Source organism: Brassica oleracea, chromosome C7, assembly GCF_000695525.1.
Source record: "Brassica oleracea var. oleracea cultivar TO1000 chromosome C7, BOL, whole genome shotgun sequence".
NCBI classification, from domain to species: Eukaryota; Viridiplantae; Streptophyta; class Magnoliopsida; order Brassicales; family Brassicaceae; genus Brassica; species Brassica oleracea.
Window position 1 is genome coordinate 17490152 of NC_027754.1, and position 19193 is coordinate 17509344.

A 19193-nucleotide genomic window follows, 5' to 3' on the forward strand; every position below is an offset into this window, starting at 1 on the left:
TCCCACTTCCTCAAGGTCCTAAAGCAGAGCTATTTGCTGAACGTCAAGAATCCACCAGAAAAGATGTCGAACGGGCTTTTGGAGTATTGCAATCGAGGTTTGCAATAGTTAAAAACCCAGCTCTACTATGGGACAAGGAAAAGATAGGAAGGATTATGAGAACTTGTGTCATAATTGATACATCTGAGTTCGAGTCAGGAGAGTCAAGCAGAAGTTCCGAGGTGCAAAGGACAACAAGTTTTAATATCGGTAATATGCTAGGCATTCGCTATGAAGTTCGGGATTCAGAGAAACATGATCGTTTGAAAGCTGATTTAGTTGAAAATGTATGGCAAAAGTTTGGTAATGTAGATGAATAATCTTTGTATGTTCATGAATTCTCAATGTATTGAATAAAAACTTTTTAAATTTTTTTTATTTCTGTAATGAATTCTCAATGTATTGAATAAAAACTTTTAAAAAATTTTAAAAAATATTTTATTTTTATTCATGAATTCTCAATGTATTCAAAATTTAAAAAATAAAATAAAATATATTTTATTTTATTCCTAAGAACCCCTTTTTCAGGTTCACCAATGGAGGAACACAATAGATAGAGGTTCATCACTGTTCATGGTTCCATCATAAAATTATTAAAAAATTCTTATGAACCCAAGAGAGGGTTAACTAATGCAGATGCTCTTGGGGTCGCATGATCTATGTGTATCTTGGTGTTTCCATAGTGATCAGTGGGACGCGACGCCCCAAGCCCACTCACTATCCCTCAATCCTTGCATTATTACTCGGCCCCTCAATTTCTCCCTCGTTGTTTTTTCGTTTATTATTACTAAGTGGATGTCCGCGATTTTGCGGGTTAAATGTTTTGTAACAATATATTTATTGTAACTTTCAAATTAAAATATGTTTTTATCAATTATGTGTTTTTCTTTGTTAAATATTTTTCTAAGAATAATTTTTTTTTGAAAAAGATAATATGACTATTTTAAATATTTTTTGATATTTTGTTTTGATAATTTTACTAAAATTAGTTATATACAATATTCAAGATTTAGTTTTTAATAAAACTACTTAAGTTTTGAAGGTATATAATGTTAAAAAATTTGATTTTAAATAATTTGTAGCTAAAGTTTTATGTCTTTAATAAGCTTAAAAAGTTAAAACAATATAATTATTACAGATTCTCTACATATTCATATCCAATCACATAGGCAACTAAAACTACTATATCAATTCCATAAATTTTTTTTGAAATATTTTATATAGTTTATAAATACAAATATAAGGCTTTATATAAGAATATAAAATTATTCTATCGATTTTAATAAACTTTTTTGTGATATTATGTAGTTTATAAATATAAAAATCGATCAAACATCATTACTTTTTCTATAGCTTTAATAATTAGTTACCATAAATAATTATTTGTTATATTATGTAGATTATTTGCTAAGTGATATTGACTGTTTATAGACTTATTTTTTCTTTTAAATCTAATTAAAATAAATAAAAATTAAAAATTATCAACCATTCAATTTATAACATTTTTAAAGATTTCATCAATGATCGACACATAAGAAAAAATCTCTTAAGTAACTTCTCAATTAATATATAGTAGGATAGTAGGATAAAATTTTAAAATAGATTGTATAAATCAACTTATAAGCTTTTATAGATGACTTACAAATTTTTATAATAAATTAAATATATAATAAGCCAAGATAAATAATTTTATAAATGTTTTTGTAATTTCATAAAACATATTATGTGAACTTTAAAGACGTTAATAGTTATTATAATAGTTTATATAAAATATAATGCTTTAAACAAGAATATAAAATCATTATATTGATTTATATAAACTGTTTGTTGTTTATTATTTTATGTATTTTATAAATATAAAAAATTGATCAACATTATTACTTTTTCTATAATTTTAACAATTAGTTACCATAAATAATATTATGTAGATTATTTGGCAAGTGGTATTAATTGGTTACAAACTTACGTTTTCTTTTTAGATCTAATTAAAATAAATAAAAATTAAAAATCATCTACCAATCAAATTATAACAATTTTGTAAGAGTTCACCTATGATCAACACGTAAGCAAAAATCAATAAAGTGACTTCTCAATTAATATATAGTAGGATTTCTATCTCCTTTTTCGATAAAGTGAAATCACCACAAAAAGTAAAGTTTGTTTTGTTTGATTATATAAAACTATTTTTAGTTATACAATTATTTTTGTTGCCATATCTATTTATCTAATGTAAAGAAGTTCTTATAGCTAACTTACATAAGGAGGAAAGGGAAAAAAGGTTAACATGTTTGAAAATAGCGCTATGAAGTCCTTCGATTCCTAATTTACTATTTCCAAATGATAGTTTATTTTTTTGTAAGACCAGTGTGAATGAAAGGATGTGGGATCATTCTAAAGCTCATCAAAGATTATGAGGATGTGTTAGGATAACAAATAAATTTTTCTAAGTCATCGGTTCAATTTGGGCACAAGGTTCCAGATGAGTTGCGGTCAGAACTTCATATCTTACTTGGTACCACGAATTTGGGAGGGATGGGTAACTATTTAGGCATTCATGAAAGCTTGGGGGGGGGGGAGTTTAAAATCCAGATTTTTGGATTTTAAAACGAAATAGTAAATAATAAAGTGAATAGTTGGACAGTTCGGTTTCTTACAAAAGGAGGTATTGACTAAATCAGTGGCTTCAGCGATGCCAACGCACATTATGTCATGTTTCAGACTTCCCAAAGGAGTAACTAAGAAAATTATGAGTACTATTGCACATTTTGGTGGAGTAGTAGTTGAAATAAGAAAGGTATACACTGGTAATCATGGAACAAAGTCTGCACTCATATAAGAAGGAGGGGGCCTGAATTTTAGGGATCTCCAAGACTTCAATACAGCATTGCTGGCTAAATAGTACTAGCGTTTAATAGATAAACCGGACTGTTTGATCTCAAAGGTATTTAAAATAAGATATTTTTGGAATTCTCATCCTTTGGATGACCATAGATCTTATTCATCATCTTATGGATGGAGAAACATCTGTTCAGCTAGGCCTCTGGTTAAAAAAATGCTAATCAAAAGAGTGGGAACTGGTCAGTCTAATTCCGCATGGACTGACACTTACATCCCCGCTCCTCGTCCGAGGTCAGCAATACTAAAAAATCAAAATAAATTTTAAACCATTCTCTAATGGTGAAACATCTTATTAATCCGGTCGACTGGAATGTGGATTTGCTTAATACATATATCCATCCAAACGATGTGAAAATCATCAGAGGTTTGGCGGTTAGTAGGTATTCGAAGCCAGATACATATGGGTGGATGTTTACAGAGTCTGATAAATATTCGGCAAAATCAGGTTTCCGAATGGAGTCATTATATATAGATAGAGGCCCAATGACGATTATCTGTGGACCAAATATCAAACCCTTGTTGGCCTTTACATGGAAACTAAAGTGTCCTCTGATGTTGAAACATTTTGTTTGGCAAATTTTATCGGGCATGTTACCAGTCTCAAAGAACCTTAGGACACGCAAGATTGATTGCGATACATGGTGTAGTATTTGTGGGGCAGACGAGGAAACTACTAACCATGTACTTTTCGAATTTTCACCAGCACTATAAACTTGGGATCTTTCTAGGATCCCTTCCCCACCCAGAATCTTTCTGTCTTCTTAGGTTTTCACTAGTATGGACTATCTTTTCTGGAGGCTTCCGAAAGATGAGGATTTTAGTTATTTCCCATGGATTTTGTGGTATATTTGAATGAATAAAAATGAAAATATTTATCACAACAAGAATGGGAACCCACATTAAATTCTGCGTATGTCTGAAGTTGAAGGGACTATGGGCTGATGCGCAATTGACGGTGAAGGTACTATGGGCTGAGGCGCAATTGACGGTGAATGAATAACATGGGGCTGTTCAACCGAATGTTGATTGGCAAACCACAGCGCATTCCAGAGTTCAGTATGTCGATGGCCCATGGAGAGAGAAAGATGTTTTTATTGGGCAGGGATGGTTCTATCGAAAGATAAATTCGGATGATGTAATGATGGGGGCGATGAATCTCCGACGAAGCCTATCACCTTTACATGTCGAGTGTGAAGCTCTGATTTAGGCAATGGAATGCATGAAGACCTTCCAATTCTCTGATGTAGTTTTTGCCACAGATTCTTCTCAATTGGTAAAGATGGTGTCGACACCTGAAGAGTGGCCAGCTTTCTCTACACACATTGAAGAACTTCGACGAAGTAAGACTTTCTTCCCTAATTCCAAGATCAGACATATTTCAAAAGCACAAAACACAATGGTGGATAAGCTTGCACATGGTGCGAGTAGTTCTCCTTCAACTATGCTTTATGTCGATTCATCATCTCCTGTTTGGCTATCCAAACCGGCAGATCCAGTTACTTAGTTTAGCTTATGTTGTCAAAAAAAGAGTTATACAATTATTTTTGTTCAAAAAGTTATACAATATTATTCAGTACTTCTGTGTAAATCCCAAAATTTAGAATCCATGAATCCATTATTTTTTATTCTTCATTTGTCCTAACTCGTTGGGCTAATTTTTATTTTTGTCACTAAATATTTAAGGCGGTAAAAAATTAGACCTTTGGAATATGTTATGTAAATAAAACTTAAATATAAATAATAAAGTATATTTACTACACATCTAATAGAAATTTACAAAAATATCTAAGGAATATGGAACAAAATAAACGAGACTCCTACTCTTTTTTTTATCCACGAGTCTCCTAGTCTAATCTCTCATTTGTGGGCTTTGGTCTCCGTGGTTTATCTGTAATCCATCGGCTCTGTTTCTCCAGAATGTCCATCGCCTACTTATGTACCTTTTCTTTTGTTTTTAATATATTATCTTTTCGGTGTTCTGAAAAAAACTACACATCTAATAAATTGTGTCTCATGACTTCATAGGAATTGCATGATAATCTATAAAAATAAATTAAGATCTAATAATAAAATATAGGCATTTACATTTAATGTTACTAGCTAAAATTTTTTTTTTAAAAGAGCTTTTAAATTAAATGTAAAGTAATACATGTATGAGTTTGCACTCATAAATTTGGTGAAGTTTGGAACAAGCAAATTGTTTAAAAAGACCCTTGCAAACGAGAGATATGGTGAAAAGATCTTATTATTCTTCTCTATCACAATCGTGACTTATATACACAGCTTAGCTTAAATAAGGTGATAACACCGTATCTCAACAGAATCTATCGATATCTATCTACGCTTATCTTTACAACAGAATATAGGTTTACGTACGTCGGTCCAGAACCATCTACACCCTCCTTAACACTCCTCCTCAAGTTGGAGCGTGCAAATCACACACTCCAAACCTGGACAAAAAGTAACGGAACGACGAAGCCCCCAAAGCCTTTGTCAAGATATCCGCGAGTTGCTCATTAGTCCGAACATGAGCGGTAGATATGAGTTTTCGTCCGTTCGTGGAACACAGGGTTCGCTGCGATGTAGATGGCAGCTTTACTATCACAAAACAACTCCATCTGGGTCTCATGCTTAACTCCAAGATCCTCCAAAAGTCTCTTCATCCACTTCAGCTCTTTCAATGCGTCTGACATAGCATGGTACTCGGCCTCTGCAGACGAGTGAGACACTGTGTCTTGCTTTATAGATAACCTCCCAAAATACTCTATCACACTCGAACCTTCCTGCTTACACGCAGCCATCTCAGTCTTGAGTTGATGAACACGAACTCCACTTCCCACCGAGAAGCGCTTCTTAAGCTCGTTCCACATCTTGCACGCATCAGGGGAGAACGGCACTGTCGATCGTATGGTAGGTGAGATTGACGCCCTTATCCACCCTACTGTCATAGAGTTTGCTGTTCTCCACATCTCTGTCTCCACCGGGTTCTCCTTCTCGTCAGGGAGCTTCAAACTACCATTAACAAAGCCGAACTTCCGTTTGGCTCTGAGTGCATTCTCCAACTCTGAAGACCACTCTGTATAGTTCTCTCCCGTCAAGATCACAGGAGTAATACACATTCCTAGATTATCGGCGGGTGCGAGATAGTAAGGAGACATCGTTCCTTCAGTAACAGACTTCGGCGAACTCACGATTGCTGTCTTCTCTCCACTCATCTTCTATCTCTCGTTAAAAATACTGATCTTGTTAAGTAGATGGTTCTGGACCGACGTACGTTTGTAAAGATAAGGGTAGATAGATATCGATAGATTCTGTTGAGATACGGTGTTATCACCTTATGTAAGCTAAGCTGTGTATATAAGTCACGATTGTGACAGAGAAGAATAATAAGATCTTTTCACCATATCTCTCGTTTACTTGGTACCAGAACCATCTAGACCCTCCTTAACAATCCTTAAGAAATATTTACATTTGAATCCTAGAAACCAAGATAAAAAGAGACATTAACTAGTGATTGTGATTCCCTCGGCACAACTATTTTATTTACCTCTTCCACTAACACTTGTCTATCACATATCTTGAATATTTTATGTTAGTTTAATTGTCTTTCCTCTTTTAGTTACTAGATAAGGAACCCGTGCGATATCACACGGAACTCGTTTTGTATAAAACATATAATACAATCTATATAAATAATCAAGTTAATCTTAATGATTAAAATATGATTTCCAAAAAAATATATATATAAACCGTAATGTTCCAGCTATACTTTTATCAGAACAAATATTGCATACAATTACGTCTCTATCTTTTAAAAGGTTTTTTTTAACATGATATTTAGCTCCAACCACTTCTTGAAAAATTCAATTGTTTTGGTTGAATCAGCAAATAATATTTTAACAGTCGATTATAAGTTTCTTCCACTGAGTTTAATAGTAGTAACCAGAGATCTAAATGTATTAAAAACAGAAAGTAAATAAGAAAAGAAAACAACCAGCGCTGGAGTCACCGTCGGCCAGAAATCAAAAGAAAATTGTTTAACAGACGCTTGGAGATAGCCGGTTGAGAGCGAAAATATACGCAATAGTGAGAGTGAAATTATGATGATATGATAGTTCAAAAATTTTGTGAACAACACAATTTTATAGAGTTCAAAAACATAAGATGGAAAAGATACATCTTTATAACGAAAAGATACAACCGTAGTTACCGTTAATGATTATAAACTAGAAGATACAACAAACAGACATGAGTAGAGTTATAATGAAACGAAGCAACCGTTGAATTAATTGGGATTGCCCATAGTAATTGTAGGTTGGAGGCACGTATTCTAATCTAGTTTATTAAACAAAAAAAATATAGAAAAGGTTTTAGAATTAATTTACAATTATGATAAAATGAAATTTTAGATTTTATAAATGGAAGTATTAATGTGTTTTTTTTAATTTTAATATATAAGTTTAATACAAAGATAACCAGTATAACTACATTGTCAATTCCAAATAAACGTAACATTATAAACTTGATAAAAACATATATACACAAAAAATGAAAAATAATCAATTTGGACAATTTGTTACTTTTTAAAGCTGTAAAATCTTCAGCATGTTACTTTTATATTTTTTTTGTTTTACAAAAAAAGTATAAAAAATCAAGGAAAAATTACCTGGATTGATATCCATTTTGTCTTCTCGTTGCATACCATTTTGCACCATTTTTTTTTGTAACTTGATCAAAGGGATAGTTATATTTATAGTAAAATAAAACAGTTAGTAATAATTGCTTGAGTAAAGACACGTCCCTCTATAACGTAACTATTCATTACATTCAGATTTCTTAAATAATTATAATTAAGAAATAAGGTACATAATTAAGTAACATTAGCGTCCACAAGACGGCCTTTTGGGCGACGAACGGTTCCGTCGGGGTTATACTTTGTTGTGAAAATCCAGCGACAACCGACAATAGTTACGTGAGGTGGAGGACGTGGAACCAAATCCCAAGTGTGGTTTTTGATCTGAGCATTAAACTCGTCGGTCGCTGCGATTCTCCATTTCTCATCGGGCTTGGTTTATGGTTGTTGGTTCTTTGTGAGAGGTGAGGTGAGAGGCATATACATATTTTGTGTTTGGTTTTGTGATGCCATGCTTGGCACGAGTAGACATCGGGTGAGTATTTGGTGGTGGTTGTGGTGGTTCAGTTTGCGGTTGTGAAGAAACGGATTTTGTGGGAGAGAGATGATCATTTGTGGGTGGAGAAGATGGATTGATTTGGGCCTCAGGGATATGAGTTGGGTTGGAAGTGTTTGATATAACTGGGTTTGGGTTTGTCTGGGCCGTGGGTTGCAGTCCATTTTCATTTGGAGCAGTGGGCTCAGAGGAGGAAGAGACAGAAGCAGATTCAGAGTATAGAGGCGATACCTGAGACAACGGAGAGGTCGCCGGCTTCTCGGGAACTGGCGGTGGTGATTGGAAGTGACAGTGAGGATCTGACGACGGGGGGTGAGTCGGCAGCACAGTAGCGACTGGTGAAGAAGTGACGTCTGTAGCAGCGATGTTGTCTTCGGTCGAATCAGTCGACATTGGAGGAGAGGCAAACGGAAAAGTGTTCTCATCAAAGGTCACATGGCGTGAGACATAGAGTCGATCATTAAGATTATCATAGCAAAGGTATGCACTCTGTGTTGCTGAATACCCTAAGAAGACACATCTTGCTGATTTATTCTGAAGCTTATGTCTCGTGTAAGGTTTCAGCCACAGATAACAGGAGCATCCAAAGACTCTGAGTTTCTGATAGTTAGGGACGGTTCCAAAGAGCTTTGAGAATGGTGATTCCATGGATAGGAGTGGTGTCGGCATTCTGTTTATGAGATAGACAGAGACCGCAAAAGCAAATGGCCAGAATGTGGTTGGAACCGAAGCTTTAGACATCAAGACCATTCCTTTTTCAACAATGTGCCTGTGTTTGCGCTCAGAGATCCCATTGCGCTCAGGGGTGTGAGGGGGAGATGTGAAGTGTGAGGGGGAGATGTGAAGTGTGAGATGCCTCTCGACTGAAAGAACTGTTTCAAAGCCACAAATTCTCCACCATTGTTCGAGTAAAAGGTACACACTCTTGTCTGGAAGTGATTCTCAACTAGATTGATGAAGGCTATAAGGGTTTCTTTAACTTGTGATTTTTGTTTGAGGGGAAAAAGTCATGAATATCTAGTGAAATGATCAATGACAACTAGATAGTATTTGGAATTATCTGATGATAGAATAGGTGAGCTCCAAACATCAGAATAGAGGTAGTGAAAGGGTCGTGTAGAGACAATTGTAGATTGATAAAAAGGGAGCTTATGGCTTTTATTAATGTAGCAATCATTGCAGGAAACAAGTTTTTGAGAGGGTAAAGAAACATGAAGAGAAAAGTTTGAAATCACTGAATTTAAGATAAAAGAAGATGGGTGACCCAGACGAGAGTGCCAAGATGTAAGTGTGGCTTTTGAGCTCGGAGTTGTAGCTGCCGCATTGACTTGAGGCGTGTTTAGAGGCCACTCGTCGAGTTCATTCTTGGCTGTGCCGGAGAGCAACCGGACCTCCGTTGTTAGATCCTTCACCTGAAAGGCAGATGGGAAAAATTCCACAGATACTCCATAAGTGTTACATAGTCTATAAACCGAGATCAGATTTTTGTGTATATTTGGAACATATAAGACTTTATGTAAATCCAATGGACGAGAGAGAGTGGAAAGACTTGTGGAACCAGTTTGTTGGATTGGAACAGTAGAGCCATCTGCAACCATGACTCCATTTGCTCCATTGTAGGGTTGATGGAGTGACAGATTGGCTAGATCGGAAGTGATGTGGTGCGTGGCTCCACTATCCACCAGCCAAGTCGCGGTGTTGTATGGAGACGCAGCCGTGTAGTTAGCACGCGGGTTCCAAGGCATAAAGGGGCTTTGCTGCTGCTGTGTTTATGCGGCTTGAAAGCTCTGCAGTTGTGCACATCGCTTGGCACTGTGGCCTTGAACTCCACAGATTTGACAGCGCCCAAGGTACGGTCGTGGACTCCTTGAATCCTGACGCTGATTCTGTTGTTGAGTGTTGTTCCATGGTTGTTGATAGGACTGGTTTGTCCATTGACCGTTGTTTGAGTCTTTCTTTGTTAAGTATGTGCCTCCTCAACGTACTCTAGCGGATATTATTATCAAGAAGCTCAAAGATAATGACTCCCAGTTAGCTGAAGGCAGTACCGGTCCTGAGATATTTATGGTCCCATACGAAATACGAAACTGAGGCCCCTAGATAATATATAAAAAAAATATCGATAAAAACTTAAGTTTATAATAAAAAAATACAATATCTTCAAAACTAAGAAAAATTATCAGTTCTTAAATATAGATTTTCTTGTATTTTTTCTTGCAAAATCATCTATCAAATTTTCGTAATCAAGATTTTTGATTATATTTTTTTCAATCGACAATATAGTTAAACTATTTAACTTTTCTTATGAAATAGTTGACCGTAGGTAAGACTTTATCAACTTCAGCTTCGAGAAGTTTCTTTCGTCTGTGAAGAAAAAAAGTTTAACCTAGAAAATAATTATTCAAAATCAGTTATTTTCTTTTTTTGTTGTCGTCACAATTTTTTTTTCTTTTTTTTGCCTTTTAATCCACTCATATTTAATAACACAGAATATATAAATTTTAATTGTTTTTGTATTATAGTGATGTCCCACAACTTTCTTTTCCTATCGTTTATATACACATAACAAATTATCAAATTGATATAATTATAAGTAATGACATTGAAGAAAATAGGTCCTAAAATTTTGACAAAAATAATAGGCCCCATACGTTTGTATCGTACGTTTTGGATCAAGCCCGGGCCTGGCTGAAGGTTTGATGATGATACATATCTTTGTTTTGTTTTGACTATTGTATATTGTTGGATACCTTTGTTGATTGTAACGCTTGAATCTTTTTGGAGAAGAGCGTCCCAATCCTCAAATGGACCTTATGATAGCTAAACTATAAAAAAGGTAATGTTCTATTCTATCTATTCCTTTTATTTGTGTAGTGTGTTTCTCGCACTTCTGAGATGATCTTTACTGCAGTGTTGCCAGGCTTATGAGTTAATACACGGTTGGGAAAATGCCAAAAGCATTTTGTGTGTATCACTAAAATGGAACGATGGAATGAGGTGTTGTACTTGACCATGCTAGAGACATGGCCACTTAACAAAATGTATAAAACCATAAGAATCTTTGCTGATCGCTTGAAAAACAGCTAAATTCAGAAGTTTTACAACTACGTTTTGCTTCCGTGGGTGATAGATGATACTAAGAAGAATAAGAGGCTGCATTTTGCTTTATACCAGGCTTTAAAAAGTCATTAAACAAGCCTAGTGCATTCATCAAAGGGATATTATTCCCTCTTTGTAAGGTACATAGTCCACTTCCATTATCTTTCTGAGCTCACTATCATATCAGAATGTTGCGCTTTTCTTACATGTTCATTGGATCTTTATTTATTCAGTCGGGTACATGCAGTCTCCGAGAAGATGTGATTTTAGGGAGCATTCTCGAAAAAAATTTTCCCCTGTGGATCACTCAGGGTATGTTTACAAAAATATGCATAAATATAGCAGATGGAGATGCTTAGATTGTTACTAATTTCTTTACATGAATTGCAGTACTGCTTTGTTAATCTTAGCTGATATTTTTTTTGTTACACAACTACTTCATCAAAATTCTTTTGAAGAAGAAATATTGTATGCCATATCGAGTGTTTGATGCATTGGTTGCTCATTTTATGAGATTTGTGGATGAAATAAGAGTTAAGTTTGTGATTTTTCAACAGTCTCTTCTTACTTTTGTGCAATAGTATCTCTCTTTTTTTACAAAAATGTTTTTGACATATCGAGAAGAAATTTATCTACCGTAAAAGTACTATGTTAGCTCATCTTTAAACGTAATGTATATGTACAAGTATGAGCTACTAATGGAAGACAAAGAACATATCCAAACTCTTCTCAAGAGGCAAAAACACCATCTTGAGAACAATTTCTCTAGCTCTTTAAAATTTAAGCTTGTCTCTGTATTATATTGTTAGTAACTATTTATTGGGGGTTGTTGATGTTATTTGTAGGTTACTCCAGAGATTCCGAGAGAGCTTCAGGGTAGCAAAAACCGTGGAGAGAAAGATGATTCTATGTTGACTAAATATAATTTTTTTATATCTTGTTAATTATTCTTTCAATTAATGTTCATATAAGGTATGTTATGTTATTTCCTTGACTGCAGTTCACCTTCTCAGCAACCGAATCAAAGAAGAGAGGTTTGACATTTCTGAAGTACCAATGGAAGATGACTGATTCTTATTAAATTTTGTAGTGTTTTGGTTTCCCAAGAATAGAGATGGCAATTATGGACTTGGACCGCGGGCCCGGCCCGTAAAGTACTGTCGCGGGACGGTATTGGGACGGAGTTTTCTAGGCCCAGAAATTTGCGGGCCTCGCGGGACGGGTCTTTGCGGGACTGAGCTTTTTGCGGGATGGGCCAAAACGGGTCATGCGCGATTACGTGGACCACATTTTTTTTCATTTCTTATTTTACCTGAAAAACGAGAGAGATAGTGAGAAGAAATCGATTCTTGTGACTTTTTCTCCATAAAATATAAGGAGTTCCGGCGATGATGATTCGAGCTCCGGTGATGATGATTCGAGATCCGGCGATGACGACTCCAGCTCCAGCGATGACGATTCGATCTCTGATGGTGTTTTGATTTGGTTTTCTTTTTTTATTAATTACACACAACTATGAATTGCTTTATTACAATGTGGGATTTCTAGTTTAAGTTGATTGGTTTTGTTTTCAGTACAGTGAAATGGTGTTTTTCTTAAATTAAATTTGGTTACAATGATGTTGTTTAGGAGAAAAGTTAGTTGTATATCATGTCACTTGTATAATTTGACAAAGTGATTCACGATTTTTTTTTGAAATCCAAAGAGTTACAAAGAGAGATGGTTTGATGAATACATACAATACTTGAACCAAGTTCTTTCAAAGACAACAACTTAATCAGATTCAAGCTTAGTAAAATTTTATGCTGATAACAAAAAAAAGCTTTTGACTCAAGAACGCAAGCACAAACAGAGCTTTATGGCATTGATTTTGATAAGGCTTTAGTGAAGCTTAATGAGCTCTCTTCAACTCTCTTACACAAATCTTCCACTTAACATTCATGAAGGAAGTTGTAGTAGGCGGTTTGATAAGGAGGCATCCCGCGGGACGATCCGCGGAGGCCTTTATGTTCTGCGGTACGGGTTTGGACTGGCATTCTGAGCACCCGCTCGATGACTAACCCGCCGCGGTACGGGACATAACGGGATGGATAAACCTGTTTGACATCTCTACCCAAGAACACAAAGATGACTCTGAAATTCCATATATGTCATGATCTTTTATTTAATGTTTAAGTCTTAATTAAATATTTGATTATACGACTGTGTGAATCCTTTTAAGAATGATTTTAGCGATTTTGTTATTATCCAAAGTTCCTATTGTTTTGTATTATTTTCATGTTGCAGTTATTTGTTGGTGGGTTACAGTCTTGCAGAGAATTTAATAAAGTAGTTAAAGTTTTATTCCAAAATTTGCGTACTCGCTCAGTTTTATAAGGTGAATTTTGTTATTATTTTAAATTTGTATACATCTATTTTAAATTTATTCTCTGTAACCTTTGATGATCTTGAATAATAAAAAGTATTTTTACAGCACTTCAAACGAGAATGAACTATTTTATGTAGCTCAAACATGGTGAAATATTATTACCTTTCACCATACATATCCATAGCCTATAGCCCCAATAATAATGATGAAACCAAACTTTCTACCGCATGAGAATCAAAGGAGATTGTTAACATTTTGCTTTTTGAAAAAATAACAGTTAAAAGTTGATGTAATATACGAAATGAATTTTTAATGGTCGGAAGAAAATTCCCTTGATTAAAACATAAGATTGTTTTTTGATGAGAAAAACAACAAAAGAAGAAGAAAAAAAGAGTCTGAAACTGGATTTTCAAACCATGGCCAGAAAAATAAAAGCAAGTGGAGAGGTTGAAAAGGTTCTAGAGTTTTGATTTCATATCAACATAATACCAAACCAATCACTCATTTGTAACAGATTTTTAATGAAGTAAGGAATACAAAACATCAACATATAAACTATAGAGGACATGATCGTCCTGTTGAAATTATAGTTATGTGTCTGTTTGAAGCCGACAACTGCAATTCTTGATTAAGACTATTAATATGCATAAAATTTAGGGATTTGACAAGTAAATCTAATTCGTCCACAAAAGTGTTTCTTGTACAAAGATTTATCTGCGCCACTAGGTAGGTTGACGTCAAACTAATTCGGTTATTTGATATTGTTAACACATAAATTATGTATACATTTCTCGAAGTAGTTTTGTATATATAATTACCTAAAGATCAACATATAATCACAAAGCATGATTAATATTATTAAGATATGATTGTACAAAATTTACTAGATGTGAGTGATAATTAAAAAAATCAAAATATTGAATATTATATACCCTAGTCGGAATATTCATAATATTAATACTATTAAAATTATATGTTGGTAACAATTAATTATAATAATCATGGAAAGATAAGTTTGACTCAATTATGGGCAATGAATTATGATAGTATCTGAATTGATTTAATGATTTTCTCTAAGTTATGAGTTTAACTATCAGTTGTTTATAGAGTAATAGTTGATAAATATTTTATGTTATTTATTGTGATTTATTATGATTTGATTAGAATCTTGAAGAAATTGTCATATCTCTAAACAGGGTAAGGTGGAGTCCCATCAGCTGAAAGTATGATAACTTCTTCATCATAATTCCTATATAATATTATTTTAAAAACTGATCATAACTCCTAAAATAAATATATTCTTATGATCTTATTGGTACTTATATACATAATGTCATGAAAACATAATAATTTAATCAAAATTAAGTATCCTAAAGGAAATGTAGTAATAGATCATATACATCATAAACTTATAAGTGTAGAAGGTGTGTAAAATCATAACTTCTACATTGTTATGATCTTAATATAAATGTTTATAGGTAATAATCATAAGTGAGATAATATTAAAAGTGTAATCATATACAATGATAGTCGTCATATTTGTATATCATTAACTTGTATACTATTATTACGAGTTGTATATTAACACATAAATTATCCTCGCCACTAGTGTAATCATATACAATATAGTTGTCATAGATGTATACCGTTAACTTGTATACTATTATTACGAATTGTTGATTATGTTGTATAATCACAATTAAATTGTTAACCAAACATGTTAAGTTCAAATACCTTTAGTTGAAAGTGGGATAGCTTCTTCATTATATCTCTTATGATATTGATTCAACTTCGTTGTGATTCTTCACTAATTTATGTTTCCAAATCAAGCTTCTTACATCGTGATTCATTTTAGTTTGATTCGAATCTTGAAGAAATTGTCATATCTCCAAACATTATAAGATGAAATCACAACATTATAAGATGAAATCACCTGATTTGAAAGTGTGATAACATATTTCATATTTACTAACTTTTGTATTAATCACATATTGGTAAATTCTACATATATCAACGTTAATACTATTATATAGTATATTAGTATAATTCTTCAAATTATACATTTATACAAATATCACAACTTGTTTATTGGTTCATTATATGATGTTAATCAATACTTGATTCCGTCTTGATATTGAAGTCTGTTAAGGGAATAAGAACCAACTTCACAACTATACTGTATGATAAATTTTTATACTACATACACTATGGTTATCAAGTTTGATAACTTCTATTATTAAAGTTGATTCTTATTACCATTCTATTATGTATAACTCAAATACCCAATATGTAAAAGACATATGATTGCATAGAAATAAAATATTACTTAATATCTTAATAATCATATTTCATATGTTGAAAGAAGTATAATAGAATCATGATGATATGTATAATATTGTATGTTAATACTTTGTAATAGATTAAATGAAATGCATTGTGATAATTTAAGTTATAGGATGATTATCAAGATTAACAATTCAATGGTTGGGAGTAAGTATTATAGATGTTTATACAGCATCATGATATTAATATTAAAATTACGAGAATAAATCATCAATATCCACATTATTCATTTCAAAGTAGGACTATGGTATAACTATAGTATATAATCTATTATGTTACTATAATTAACTATTACCATGATTATTACCAAGCTGTATATTAATATGATCTTATCTAAATTAATTTTTTCATCAAATTTTTTAAATATTATGATCAAATATTATATATTTTAGTCATAATAAATATTATGTGTGAAGTTAATCATCAAGTGGGTGATAATATTACCTGCACGTATGATTTAATACTATTATGTATATATCATGATCATATTTCATATGGTTTTCAAATTAAAATATCATATATGTTAAAAATATAAAATATATATATATATATAAAGTTATCACATGGATGTGTAATATTGATTGATAATACACTACTTGTGGTAACATAAATACATATAACTTGATTCACTAAACTCGAAGATCATGAAGGTAGATCTTGCCCAGCAAAAAGAGATCGAAGATGAAGAAAATGCCGAGATGAACTCCATCACCTCCGTGTTTTCCACTGCCTCTGCCTTGACTTCTGAAGAGGAGAAGAGATTGATTGAGGAGGAAGATGACGTTGATGTTTTGATGACATTTCGATTATGATTGTTATCAAGTCAGCGCCTTTACTCTGTAAAGCCTTTTATTTTATGTTTCAGTGTTAAACATTACAAGAGAAGTCTCTCTCACTGAGGTTTATTGCCCGCTCTTTATTTTAGAAAATATATTGGTAGCTGGAATATGTTTAGATGATACATACTTTATTTGCTCTTCATGCCTATATTTTATTTATTGTGTGAATCAAAAGGATGTCAATAAGGATGACGATAAGTTGTTTGAGTCATTCTTTATTAAGGACTTGCCTCCTCAATGTACTCTAGTGGATATCATATTCAAGAAGTTCAAAGATAATGAATCCCGGTTAGCTGAAGGTTTGATGATGATACATATCTCTGTTTTGCTTTTGACTATTGTATATTGTTGGATAACTTTGTTGATTGTAAAGCTTGTATCTTTTTTTCATAAGAGCGTTCTGATCCTCAAATGGACCCTATGATAGCTAAACTATATAAAGGGTAATGTCGTGTTCTCTACATTCTTTTTATTTGTGTAGTGTGTTTCTCACACGTCTGAGATGATATTTATTGCAGTGTTGCCAAGCTTATGAATAAATAAACGGTTGGAAAATTTCAAAAGCATTTGTGCATATCACTAAAATGGAATGTTGGAAGGATGTGTTTGCTTGACCGAGCCAGATAAATTGTCACCTAACACAATGTATGAAACCACAAGAATCATTGCTCACCACTTGAAAAACAGCCAAATCTAGAAGTTTTACAAGGTGTTGCTTTCATGGGTGAGAGATGATTTTAGGAAGACTAAGAGGCTCCATTTTGCTCTATTCCAGGCTTTAAAAATGTCACTATACAAGCCTATTGCATTCAACAAAGGGATATTATTCTCTCTTTGTAAGGTACATAGTCTTCTTCCATAATCTTTCTGACCACACTATCATATCAGAATATTGCGTTTTTCTTACATGTTCATTGGATCTTTATTTATTCAGTCGGTACATGCAGTGATTTAGGGAGCATTCTCGAAAAGTTTTTTTTCCCGTGTGGATCACTCAATGTATGTTTACATAGATATGCATAAATAGAACATATAGAAATGTTTAGATTGTTACTAATTTCTTTATATGAATTGCAGTATTGCTTTTCGAATTTTAGTTGAGATGGAGTATTGTAGTACAACAAGATAAACATTGTTGTATAGACTTCTTTTAACAAGAGTGAGCCGGATAAGAAGTGATGGTCATAGCAATTCTTGCTGATAATTTTTTTGTTAGACAGCTACTTCATAAAAACTCTTTTGGAGAAGATATATTGTATGCCATATCGAGTGTTTGATGCATTGGTTGCTCATTTCATGAGATTTGTGGACGAAATAAGTGTTATGCTTGTGATATGACAACAATCTCTTCTTACTTTTGTGCAACGGTATCTCTCTCTTTTTTTACAAAAATGTTTTTGACATATTGAGCAAAAACCTATCTACCGTAAAAGACCTATGTAAGCTCATGTTTAAACGTAATGTATAGGTACAAGTATGAGCTACAAGAGGAAGACAAAGAACATATCCAAACTCTCCTCACACTACAAGAAATATGTACATTGTTAGCGCTGAAAATATGCTATATTAGATGTTTGATAGCGAATTCATAAATGCTATGTATACGGCAGCCATCATATGTACCCCTTCTACGATAGCATTTTTTGGAATGCTATGAAATATACACGTATCATAGCAATATTCCTATGATGTTATTACCTTTTACCATAACATTTATAGTTTGCTATTATAGAATGAAAATTATAATAGCATTTATCTATGAATCTTGATAATATATCCGAAATGTATATTTAATTTCTTTTTAAAACATAAATTAGAACTAATTTATAATTAAATCGGTTAAGTTGACTAAAAATAATAAATTGGTATTTTTATAAATTGAATTTTGGTTTACAATTACATTGGTTTACAGTTACAAATTGGTTTAGTAATTAACCCTAATTAACTCTAAACCCTAATCTGTATGTTGTTGTCGCCTCCCTAATTAACTCTAAACCAGAATTAAAAGATAAAGTAAACCAGAACACCCTAATTAACTCTAAACCCTAATCTGTATGTTGTTGTCGCCTCCCTCCTCCTTTGCCTCTTTCTTCTCGATGTCTTACTCTATTCTGTCTCCAAATGACGCATCTCAATCTGATGATGACCAGTGCTGGTGATGATATCTCAATCCAATTGACTCATCTCAATCTGCAGCCACAAGAAGAAAATGTTCCACACTTTAAAGTAATGTTCCATTGCAATTATCGAACAGTTTAAGGGCAAGAGAAAGTGAAGAACCTTCTACATCTCAGTCTTGGAAACAAAGGACCTTCACCATCGACCTTCAACAGCTTCTTTGTTGAGCACACAGGGCGCAGATTAGAAAATATAATCGGACAATTAAAGGAATGAAGAGACTAAGATTAGAAAAAGAGA

General features: G+C 33.2%; 2 pseudogenes; both read left to right on the plus strand.

Moving 5' to 3' along the window:
- Window positions 1-9897: 9897 nt before the first annotated feature.
- LOC106302731 lies at window positions 9898-12296 on the plus strand (annotated as a pseudogene).
- Window positions 12297-16580: 4284 nt separating this feature from the next.
- LOC106302732 overlaps window positions 16581-19193 on the plus strand; it is a 5085-nt pseudogene continuing 2472 nt past the window's right edge.